The sequence below is a fragment of the Bubalus kerabau genome, chromosome 6, assembly GCF_029407905.1.
Source record: "Bubalus kerabau isolate K-KA32 ecotype Philippines breed swamp buffalo chromosome 6, PCC_UOA_SB_1v2, whole genome shotgun sequence".
NCBI classification, from domain to species: Eukaryota; Metazoa; Chordata; class Mammalia; order Artiodactyla; family Bovidae; genus Bubalus; species Bubalus kerabau.
Genome location: NC_073629.1, coordinates 95,302,541 through 95,315,330, shown reverse-complemented (window position 1 = coordinate 95,315,330; position 12,790 = coordinate 95,302,541). Strand labels below are relative to the sequence as shown.

General features: G+C 40.7%; 1 non-coding gene across 1 annotated transcript; it reads right to left on the bottom strand.

Annotated features, from left to right (window-relative positions):
- Window positions 1-10,977: 10,977 nt before the first annotated feature.
- Window positions 10,978-11,080, bottom strand: LOC129656670 (U6 spliceosomal RNA). The gene has a single exon (XR_008716460.1). It is a non-coding gene; the product is annotated as a U6 spliceosomal RNA (small nuclear RNA).
- Between the last annotated feature and the right edge of the window lie 1,710 nt (window positions 11,081-12,790).

Sequence of the window (12,790 nt, the reverse complement as noted above, 5' to 3'; positions counted from 1 at the left end):
CCTTGTAGGATTATCATGAGGGTTTGTTCATTTATTTTAAAAAGAGTTATTGAGTCTACTATGTGCTAGGAACTGTTGTAGGTGCTGAGGACCCAACAGTAAACAAAACAGACCAAACTCTGCCTTCATATAGCTTATATTTCAGTGGGGGAAGAGTGAAAATTATATAAACTATAAATAAAATTACACACAAATAAAAAATACATATTCATAAATTATAAATCTTTTACAACTATGACTATAATAAATATAAGGATCCAAAATAGCAAAGTAGAAGGATGTGTACTCAACCTCTCCTGCATGAACACCAAAATCGCACTAGTTGCTGAACAACCATCAACAGGACAATATTGAATCACACCAAAAGAAGATACCCCCTATCTAAGAGCAAAGGAGTACCTCCAACAAGATGGTACGAGGGGTGCTGTTACATTTAAAGTCAAATCTCAGACCCATCAGAGATGTTCAGAGGGTACAAACAAAATATTGTGTGCCCCAGGACCCAGGGAAAGAAGCAGTGACTTCCACAAGAGACGGAGCCAGACCTGCCTTTGAGTGTTTGAGTGTCTCCTACGGAGGTGTGGGACAGCAGTGACCTGCCGCGGGGATAGGGGCTCTGGCTGCAGCAGTACCTGAACTGAGAACTCCCAGATGTTCAAGCTGGATTTAGAAAAGTCAGGGAACCAGAGATCAAACTGCCAACCTCCTCTGGATCATAGAAATAGCAAGAGAATTCCAGAAAGACATCTACTTCTGCTTCATTGACTATGCTAAAGTCTTTGACTGTGTGGTTTACAACAAACTATGGAAAATACTTAAAGAGATGGTAATATCAGACCACCTTACCTGCCTCCTGAGAAACCTGTATGCAGGTCAAGAAGCAACAGTTAGAACTGGACATGGAACAGCAGACTGGTTCAAAATTGGGAAAGGAGTATGTCAAGACTGTATATTGTCACCCTGCTTATTTAACGCATATGCCAAGTACATTGTGTGAAATGCCAGGCTGGATGAAGCACAAGCTGGAATCAAGATTGCCAGGGGAAATATCAATAACCTCAGATATGCAGATGACACCACCCTTATGGCAGAAAGTGAAGAGGAACTGAAAAGCCTCTTGATGAAGATGAAAGAGAAGAGTGAAAAAGCTGCCTTAAAACTCAACATTCAAAAAACTAAGATCATGGCACCCAGTCCCATCACTTCATGGCAAATAGAGGAGGAAACAATGGAAACAGTGACTGACTTTATTTTCTTGGGCTCCAAAATCACTGCAGATGGTGACTGCAGCCATGAAATTAAAAGACACTTGCTCCTTGGAAGAAAAGCTATGACAAACCTAGACAGCACATTATAAAGCAGAGACATTACCTTGCCGACGAGGTCCAGCTAGTCATAGCTATGGTTTTAGTAGTCTTGTATGGATGTGAGGGTTGGACCATAAAGAAAGCTGAGCGCCAAAGAATTGATGCTTTTGAATTGTGGTGTTGGAGAAGACTCTTGAGAGTCCCTTGGACCGCAAGGAGATCAAACCAGTCAATCCTGAAAGAAATCAACCTGAATATTCATTGGAAGGCCTGAGGCTGAAGCTGAAGCTCCAGTGCTTTGTCCACCTGATGCAAAGAGCCAATTCATTAAAAAAGACCTTGATGCTGGGAAAGATTGAAGGCAGGAGGAGATCAGGATGACAGAGGACAAGATAGTTGGATGGCATCACCAACTCAATGGACATGAGTTTAAGCAGGCTCTGGGAGATGGTGAAGGACAGGGAAGCCTGGTATGCTGCAATCCATGGGGTCACAAAGCGCTGGACACTACTGAGGTACTGAACAGCAACAACACATAATAAATATAATAAATACTCATATTTATAATAATACATATAATTATAAGTAACAGTGTCTAATTATATATATACTAAGTATATTAGGAAAAATATATTTATAATTCATACATCATATATTTTTCTCCTTATCTACTTATGATTATATACTTATATACATATATACAATTACATATATGTATACATTGTATCATATATATTTATACATATGATTATATAAATTTATACCTATATAATCATATGTAGATAAGGAGAAAAATATATTAGGGAAGGAAGAACAACAGATGGGAGTCTATATGAGAAGGGGGAGAGGTTGAGAGTCTAAGGGTGGTCAGAAAAATTGTCACAAATAAGTAAACATTTGAGAAAAGACTTAAAGTTAAGAGAGTGACCAAGAGTATATCTAGAATTGGTAGCAATCAAGGTAAAAAAAAAACAGCAGATACAAGGCAGGTGTATGCCTGATGGTTTGAGAAACATCAAGGAAGGCAATGTAGCTGGAGTAGAGCAACAAAGGAAGTCCGAGAGGTTATGGTGTCCCGTATCAAGTAGGATATGGTCATTTTAAAGACCTTACCTTTTACTCTGAATGAGATGGAGAATTTTGAGCAGAGGAAGAATGTGATATAGCTTAGATTTAAATAAGATTATTTGGACTACTGTGGGAAACAGTTCATAGATAAACAAGAGAGAAATTGGTTTTAAAAAATGTGAGATTGTTGCAATAATCCAGGTGATGATTGGGGCAGGGTAGTAGCACTGGGGAAAGAGATGGTGCATAGTCAGATATGTATATATTTTGAAGGTAGAAAGTAAAAGTGAAAGTCGCATCTGACTTCTTGCGACCCCATGGACTATACAGTCCGTGGAATTCTCCGGGCCAGAATACTGGAGTGGATAGCCTTTCCCTTCTCCAGGGGATCTTCCCAACCCAAGTCTCCCAGGTCTCCTGCATTGCAGACAGACTCTTTACCAGCTGAGCCACAAGGGAAGCCCGAGAATACTGGAGTGGGTAGCCTATTCCTTCTCCAGTGGATCTTCCCGAACCAGGAATCGAACCAGGGTCTCCTGCATTGCAGGGGGATTCTTTACCAGCTGAACCACATGGGAATCCCATGAAGGTAGGCCTAACTGGATTTGCTAAAGAATTAACTGTGAGGTACGAGAAGAAGAAAAGAGTCAAAGATGATGTCAGGTTTTTGCCTGAGCATCTGGAGCAAAGGAATTGCCTTTTACTGAGATAAGGAAGATGGTGGAAGAAACCAATTCGGGGAAAACATAAGGAATTTGGTCTTGGAATTGGTTTAAGATACCTTCTAGACATACAAGTTGAAATGTCAAAGATGAAATTGGATTAAGAGTCTGGAGTTCAGGGGAGAAGTCTGAGTTAGAGATATAAATTTGGATGTCATTAGCATGCTGCTGTTGTTCAGTCACGCAGTCATGTCTGACTCTTTGCAACCCCATGGACTTCAGCACACCAGGCCTCCCCGAACTTTACCATCTCCCGGAGTCTGCCCAATTTCATGTTCATTGCATCAGTGATGCTTTCCAGCCATCTCATCCTCTGACACCTTCTTCTGCCCTCGATCTTTCCAAGCATCAGGGACTTTTCCAATGAGTTGTCTGTTCACATGAGATAACCAAAATACTGGAGCTTCAGCTTCAGCATCAGTCCTTCCAGTGAATATTCCTTAGCATACAGTGGCATTTAAAGACATGAGATTGAGTGAGACCATCTGTACAATAAATGTCTACAAATTCACAAAGTGCAACTACTGAACCCTGGGTCACTCCAGTGTTACAGAGCAGGAAAGTGAAGAATTAGCAAAGGAGACTGAAAAGGAGCAGCAGTGTGCTTAGAGCAAAACCAGGCGAGTATGGTATCTACACTGGAGCCAAATCAAGAAAAGTGTTTTATGAAGAAATGAGGAAGGAAAGAGTGAGCAGATGTGTCAAACCGGATTCTAGAGCTAGTTAGATGAGGCTCCAGATTAACCTCCAGATTTATCAACACAGAGGTCTTTTGTGCCCTTGGTAAGAAGAGTTCCAGTTAAGGAAAGGGATAAAGCCTGATTAAAGAGGGCTCAAGAGAGAATGAAGGGAGAGGACTTGGTGTCAAGGAATACTGATAATCCTTTAGAGATGTTTAGTTGAAATGGAGAGCAGAGAAATAGTGTGGTAGCTAGAAGGGGATATGAAGTTAAGAGAGACTTCTTAAAGTGAGACATAACACTTTTTTAAGCTGATGGGTTGATCCTTTGGAAAGTGAAATATTGGTTATATAGGTAAGAGACAGGGTTGCAAGAACATAGGGGAAAGGATTGGCATTTCGAGTACTGAAGGGAGGACTGAGTATGTGGGCATAGATGAGCTATGCCCACTCATAGTGGTGAGCTATTTGGTTAGAGGGAAAAGAAAGAGGAAGGTGTCCAAGTTTGTGGAGAGAAAATGTATGAAATAATCTTTAGAGAAAGTGGATGAACTTTTATTTATTTAATTGAAGAAAAATTGCTTTGCAATATTATGTTGGTTTCTGCCATACATCAATATGAATCAGCCATAGGTATACATACATCCCCTCCCTCTTGAACCTCCCTCCCACCTCCTGCCCCATCACGGAGCACTGCTGTCAAAGAGCACCTGTTTGAGCTCTCTGAGTCATACAGCAAATTCCCACTGCCTGTCTATCTTACGTATGACGGTATGTATGTTTCCATGCTACTTGCTGCACTTGTCCCACCCTCTCCTTCCCGCCCTGTGTCCGCAAGTCTGTTCTCTATGTCTGCATCTCCACTGCTGCCCTGCAATCGGTTCAAATCTTTCTAGATTCCATATAGATGTGTTAATATACGATACTTGTTTTTCTCTTCCTGACTTACTTCACTCTGTATAATAGACTCTAGGTTCATCCATCTCATTAGAACTGATTCAAATGTGTTCCTTTTAATGGCTGAGTAATACTCCATTGTATATATATACCAGCTACTTTATCCATCTATATCAGTCGATGGATATCTAGGTTGCTTCCATGTCCTAGCTATTGTAAATACTGATGAATGAACACTAGGGTACTTTTGTCTTTTTCAGTTATGGTTTCCTCAGGACATATGCCCAGTAGTGGGATTACTGGGTCATATGGTAGTTTTATTCTTAGTTTTTTAAGGTATCTCCATACTGTCCTCCATAGTGGCTGTATCAGTTTACGTTCCCACCAGCAGTGCAAGAGGGTTCTCTTTTCTCCCCACACCCTCTCCAGCATTTATTGTTTGTATATTTTTGATGATGTCCATTCTGACTGGTGTGAGGTGATATCTCATTATAGTTTTGATTTGCATTTCTCTGGTAATGAGCATCTTTTCATGTGTTTATTTGCCATCTGTATGTCTTCTTTGAAGAAATGTCTGTTTAGGTCTTCTGCCCACTTTTTGATTGGGTTATTTTTTTTCTGGTATTGAGTTTCATGAGCTGCTTGTATATTTTGGAGATTAATCCTTTGTCAGTTGTTCATTTGCTATTATTTTCTCCCATTCTGAGGGTTGTTGTCTCACCTTGTTTATAGTTCGCTGTGTGAAAGTTTGTAAGTTTAATTAGGTCCCACTTGATTATTTTTGTTTCTATTTGCATTACTCTAGGAGGTGGGTCCGGAGAAGGCAATGGCACCCCACTCCAGTACTCTTGCCTGGAAAATCCCATGGGCGGAGGAGCCTGGTAGGCTGCAGTCCATGGGGCCGCAAAGAGTCGGACACAACTGACTGACTTCACTTTCACTTTTCACTTTCATGCATTGGAGAAGGAAATGGCAACCCACTCCAGTGTTCTTGCCTGGAGAATCCCAGGGACGGGGGAGCCTGGTGGGCTGCCATCTATGGGGTCACACAGAGTCGGACACAACTGAATTGACTTAGCAAGAGCAGCAGCAGCAGGAGGTGAGTCATAGAGGATCTTGCTGTGATTTACGTCATGTGGATTGACTTTTAAAATAAAAGGATTCCCAGGTAGCACTAGGAGGCCACTTGAGGTTAGTGTAAATGAATTTTAAAAGTCCAGTTGATGTAGTTGTAAGTTTTTCTTCATCCACTTTCCCGAAGGTGGAGAGTAAGTGAAGAGTTAGATTGTCCAGGATAGGAATTTTGTAAGGCAAAATAACAAAGTAAGAGGAGACAGGAGGTACTCGGACATATCAAGGGAGTGATGATAACGTTGGGCCTTGCAATTGAAGTGGATAAAAAGAGAACTGAGAGGACATGAACTAGGTAAGAAATGGTGAATAGGTGTTAGAATCATTGGATTGTAGGGCCAAGGTGGGGATCCAAAAATCTGTTGGAGTGAGTGAGTTGGAAAGACTGGAGAGGTACAAGGATTAGAAAGATTATTGGTAGATTATTAATAAATAGAAGCAATCCCCTAAATAATAGTACAGTAAGACATCAAAGTGCTCACTATGAAGTGGGGAAGACAAGGCAGAATGAAATGAATGCTAATGACAGTTGCATTCAATAGCTGTAGCCAAAAAGAATTTCAAGTAGGTGTGAGGGTCAGATAAAGGAATGCATGCAAAGAAAAGTGTCATTTGAGATGAGCCTCAAAATTGAGCAAGTGCAGAGCGTAGCCTAATGCATCACAGCAGTTGTACCACTGCAGCAAGTGTTCAGGAAACAGCGGTTGGAGCATGAGATGAGAGCTATGGCAAAATATAAGACTGGGGCCAGATTAGGAGATCTTTGAAATGGCAAGCTAATGCCTGAATATTTTCTGTAGGTAAATGTGAGCTTAGGGGCCCTTCTATGTAGTTGAGTCCAATTATAGCATTGTATGAAGTCATATTGGTTTCTGTATATTGATCAGTCTAAAGTCTTTCTTCGCCATTATATACATAGGTCATATTTAGAGTTTTTACATTTCACCAGGATTTTCTGTTTGTCCTTTTAAGATCACTTCCCCTCAACTGCGTTGATACTGCTGTTTCTACCCAAACAATGTACTGCCACATGCCCATTCACTTTCTTTTGAAGAGCCTTCAAATCCACCCCCCAGTGTTAGTAGGAACATGATTGCTTATAGGTCTGAAATGGGCTTAATATGATCAGAACTATGCTGTCCAGAGCATTAGGACTGGTTGTAGCTGATAAAGGGCCTTCCCTGGTGGCTCAGACAGTAAAGAATCTGCCTACTATGCGGGATACCTGGGTTAGATCCCTGAGTCTGGAAGATCCCCTGGAAAAGGAAATAGCTACCCACTCCAGTAATCTTACCTAGGAATTCCATGGACAGAGGAACCTGGTGGGCAACAGTCCATGGGGTCACAAAGAGGTGGACATGACTAAGCAACTAACACTTTTCAGCAGAGTGGAAGGTTAAGTAATCATATTTTCCCAAGTTTAGGAAGATGAAAGGGGCACAACCTCAAAACTGAGGTGTCTGAATTTTTTTAGGAGCTCAGTATCAGTACCAACGATGGGGGTCAGTCTCTTTGCAAGCTATATTTATGATATGATTTGAAGATAACCACAATCTGTGTCTTCACAGACTAACCAGTTAAGTGTTGAAACTATAACCTTCTCTATCTGTCATTGTAACTGTGGCCAAGTCCCTCCTCTCTTCTGGACCCAAGGTGCTATCTTTAAAAAGGGGGTTGCTGTCAGCCTTCTCTAGGGTCCCTTCCAACTCTGACATGCTCCAATTTTTCTGTTATCATTTATTCACTATTAAACTTATGTGGCAGGCATTTTTCCAAGCATGGGATCCTCTCACCCCTTTGCTCTGCCTGCCAAGCTACTGTTATGAATTGTATAGTGTTCTTCTTCATGTAACACATTAGAGAGAAAATCGTGTAAAAGGCTTTGTTTTGTTCCAGCAGCTGAAAACAATAAAAACCACCAGAATGACATGCAGCATCATTTTGTACTGCCCTCCAGTGGTGGCCCAAATGCCTTTTCCTGGTTGAAGTTTAAGCAATAAAATGAATTTTCAGAGGAGCTCACATTATCTAAAGGTAGGGGAGTCTTAGAGGGCCTAAGGAAAAGATCTAATCAGATATCTCTTCTTAAAAAGGAGGAGCTGAGGCCCATCATTGTTCTCATCACCATGCAAACCTATTCTAGTTTCTTCTGTCTTAGAAATATTTTAAAACCCTGACTCTCTGGGTCTATTTCTCTACTCCCCTTCATAGCCAAATTTCTCAAAAGAGTTATCTATATACTTTTTCTACTTAATCATCTCCAGCTTATTTTTAAACTTTTTACTCGAAAGTAATTCCAAACGTTCAGAAGAGTTGAAAAGAATTCCCATATACTTTTCATCCAGGGACACCAAGAGTTAGTATTTTGCCAGTCTGTTTATCTGTCTGTGTGTTTATGTGTACACATGCACACATAAATATATACAATATATTCTATATAGAGACAGGAGAGTTCTGAACCATTTGAATTGTAGCCTTCATACCTAACATTCTAAATACTTCCGTGTGTATTTTCAAAGAACAAGGTCATTATCTTACATACCTACATACCTTTCTCCCTACCCCCAACCCCAGTATGATGGTTAAATTCAGGAAATTTAACACTGATATAATCCTTATTTATAGTTCACATCCGAAGTTAACTTATTGGCCTAGTAATATCCTATCTAGCAGTCATCCCTCCAATACAGGTTCTGATCCAGTCTTGATCCCTAATCATGTACTGCGTTTAACTCTCATGAGTCTTTAGTTTCTTTTAACCTAAAATAGATTGCTATTCATGATACTGACTTTTTTTTAAGTATAGGCCACTCTTTTGTAGAATTTCCCTCTCTCTGGGTTTATGTCCTATTTCCTTATGATGAGATTTATATTTTTCTTCTTTTTGGAGTGGGCAGGAAAGCTGCTTGTAGGATGCTTAGTGTGTCACATGAGGAGAAATATGGTGCTACCTCATCCCATTATTGATGATATTCATTTTGATCAGTGGTATCTGCTAGGTCTTCACTGTAAAGTTAGCAATTTTTTTCCTACATAAATAATGAGTAATCTGTGGAGAGGTACTCTGAGACTAAGATCATGGCATCTGGTCCCATCACTTCATAGTAAATAGATAGGAAAAAAGTGGAAACTGTGGCAGCTTTTATTTTCCTGGGCTCTAAAATCACTGCAGATGGTGACTGCAGTCACGAAATTAAAAGATGTTTGCTCCTGGGGGGAAAAGCTATGACAAGCCTAAACAGCGTATTAAAAAAGCAGAGACATCATTTTGCCGACAAAGGTCCGTATAGTCAAAGCTATGGTTTTTCCCGTAGTCAAGTTGGATGTGAGAGCGGGACCATAAAGAAGGCTGAGTGTCGACGAATTGATGCTTTCAAATTGTGGTGCTGGAGAAAACCCTTGAGAGTACCTTGGACTGCAGGGAGATCAAACCAGTCAATCCTAAAGGAAATCAACCCTGAATATTCATTGGAAGGATTGATGCTGAAGCTGAAGCTCCAGTACTCTGGCCACCTGATGTGAAGACCCAACTCATTGGAAAAGACCCTAATGCTGGGAAAGATAGAAGGCAGGAGGAGAAGTGGGTGACAGAGGATGAGATGGTTGGATGGCATCACTAACTCAATGGACATGAGTTTAAGCAAACTCCAGGAGATAGTGAAGGACAAGGAAGGCTGGCATGGGGTTGAAAATAGTCAGACACAACTAAGTGACTGAACAACATCTCTGAGACTGTGTAAATATCTTGTTCCTCTTCAAAACTTGTGCCAGAGGTTTCAACACTCACTGATAATTCTTGCCTGAATCAATTACTTTGATAGTTGCAAAATGGTGATTCTAGGGAATTCCCTGGTGGTCTAGTGGTAAGAACTACATGCTTTCATTGCCCTGGGCCAGGGAACTAAGATCCACAAACTGTTCAGCAAAAAAAAAAAAAAGATTCTATAACTCCATTAGTTCATCTTCATTTTTTCAGTTAGCATTCTACTGTAAGCAAGATCTTTCCCTTATCTCTTATTTATTTATATATTATGATCAGTTAAAAAAAACTTCATCAATTCTTATTTTATTTAATAAGTTATTTTATTTAATCCATTATTGTCATTGTTCATTTTATTGTTCAATTTGTCCTAGATTTGGCTGTTGAGACCCCCTTTAAGCTAGCTTCTGTGTCTTTTTGACACATGCTCATTTTTTTTGCTTTTTAGCTTTTCCTGCAATGGCACCCCACTCCAGTACTCTTGCCTGGAAAATCCCATGGACGGAGGAGCCTGGTAGGCTGCAGTCCATGGGCTCGCGAAAAGTCGGACACGACTGAGTGACTTCACTTTCACTTTTCACTTTCACGCGTTGGAGAAGGAAATGGCAACCCACTCCAGTGTTCTTGCCTGGAGAATCCCAGGGGCGGGGGAGCCTGGTGGGCTGCCGTCTATGGGGTCGCACAGAGTCGGACACGACTGAAGCGACTTAGCAGCAGCAGCTTTCTGGTATAATACAGTACAGTGTTCCACATTCATCTTGTATTTTCCCTGTCTAGCCTTGGAAATCATCCCTCTCTCTGAAAGAGCACTGCTTTTAGTGGGGAATGGTATTTAGAAGCCAAGACCTGGGCACCAGATGTATCCATTGCTACTGGGGAGTAATTTCTTCTAGGCCTTCTAAGTTAACAGAGCCAAGGAGGAAAGGCAACCTAAAATAGTTCAACTATTTTTAATCATGAGATCAGTACTGGGTACCTCTAACTCCAGTTCAACACCACAGGGTTCTTTCTCCCATTCCTAATTTGCACCTCCCTTTTCCCACAGTTAAGAACTCTGGCTCTCAACAGCACTGATGTCTTTTTTTTCATTTGTTCAGTGTTATGATACACACCAAATAGTTTCAGAATTGCTATATTTGTTCCACTAAAGAAAAAATCCCAACAATCTATTAAATATGGCTCAATATTTGTCTGCAGTTTTGTTTTTATACTAAGGGAATATAGACAAAATACTATGTTCAAAAGTTATCTGGATTAGTTTTTTATTTTCCCTCGGAGTGGTTATTTTACTTATTTAAATATAGTTAAGTTTATTTCTGTCTGTTTATGTTCAGTTTTAGGATCCCTTTCATCCTTGTGGATTCAATTTTCTTTTTTGAATATGTGAAAGCTGACATTGTCCAAAAGTCAAATCCAAACACAGAACACTTCATGAATTTGTGTGTCATCTGTATGTAGGAGTTGTACCAATTTTCTCTGTATTGTTCCAGTCTTACTATACATGCTGTCAAAGCAAGAACACCTCCAATTTATTTTTCAACCTATTTGATGCTATTGAAGTGTGACCCCCTTCACCCACACACACATCCTTCACTGAAACTGCTCTCGTCAAAGTCATCAGTGACTAATATTTTTCTATCCTCATCTTAGTGGACGTTCCACACTATAAGTAAACCTCCCCAATATTCTTGAAACAGTCTCTTCTCTTGGTTTTTGTTATCCTACTCTTCTGGCTTTCCTTTCTTTCCATAGGCCTCTCCTCATTCCCGTTGTCTATTCAACCACCCCAAATAAAATGTGTTACTCTTCAGTCCTCTTGGCTCCCTTCACTTCCCTCTGTGTTCTCTCTTCCTAGCTGATCTCAGTCATTTCTAAACCTTCAAATGCTGATTATGCTAATGACTTCTAAATTCATATTTTCATCCCAGACCTCTCTCCTGGTCTCCAAGCTTATAACCAACTGCCTAATTGACATCTACTTGGATATCTCACTGACATCTTCAGTTTAACAAGTCTAAAATAGAACTCCTCATTTCCTGGCCAAACCTGCTCCCCCCAGGCTCCTCCCTTTTAGCAGATATCACTTCCATCTGTTGGCTGCTCTAGCCAGAAACTTAGGAATCATTCTTGATTTCTTTATTTTCCTCAACCACAGTGTCCAAGCTATCTACAATATATGAAAATTTTACCTCCAAAAATATGTTGAATTCATCCATTTTTCTTTCTCTACTTCTACCACTTCACTCATCTCTCACTCAGACTCTTCAACTATCTCATAATTGGTCTCTCTTTTGTCCCCCACACATTCATTCTCCATTTAGTAGCTGCTACTGCTGCTGCTAAGTCACTTCAGTCGTGTCCAACTCTGTGTGACCCCATAGATGGCAGCCTACCAGGCTCCCTCATCCCTGGGATTCTCCAGGCAAGAACACTGGAGTGGGTTGCCATTTCCTTCTCCAATGCATGAAAGTGAAAAGTGAAAGAGAAATTGCTCAGTCGTGTCCGACTCTTTGCAAGCCCATGGATTGCAGCCTACCAGGCTCCTCCGTCCATGGGATTCTCCAGGCAAGAGTACTGGAATGGGGTGCCATTGCCTTCTCTGATTTAGTAGCTACCATAACGTTTTTCATGACTCAGATAATCATGATGGTGTAATCAGTCACCTAGAGCCAGACATCCTGGAATGTGAAGTCAAGTGGGCCTTAGAAAGCATCACTACGAACAAAGCTGGTGGAGGCGATAGAATTCCAGTTGAGCTATTTCAAATCATGGAAGATGATGCTGTGAAAGTGCTGCACTCAATATGCCAGCAAATTTGGAAAACTCAGCAGTGGCCACAGGACTGGAAAAGGTCAGTTTTCATTCCAATCCCAAAGAAAGGCAATGCCAAAGAATGCTCAAACTACCACACAATTGCACTCATCTCATACACTAGTAAAGTAATGCTCAAAATTCTCCAAACCAGGCTTCAGCAACATGTGAACTGTGAACTTCCAAATGTTCAAGCTGGTTTTAGAAAAAGCAAAGGAACCAGAGATCAAATTACCAACATCCACTGGATCATTGAAAAGGCAAGAGAGTTCCAGAAAAACAACTACTTCAGCTTTATTGACTACACCAAAGCCTTTGACTGTGTGGATCACAACAAACTGGAAAATTCTGAAAGAGATGGGAATACCAGACCACCTGACCTGCCTCTTGAGAAACCTTTATGCAAGCCAGGAAG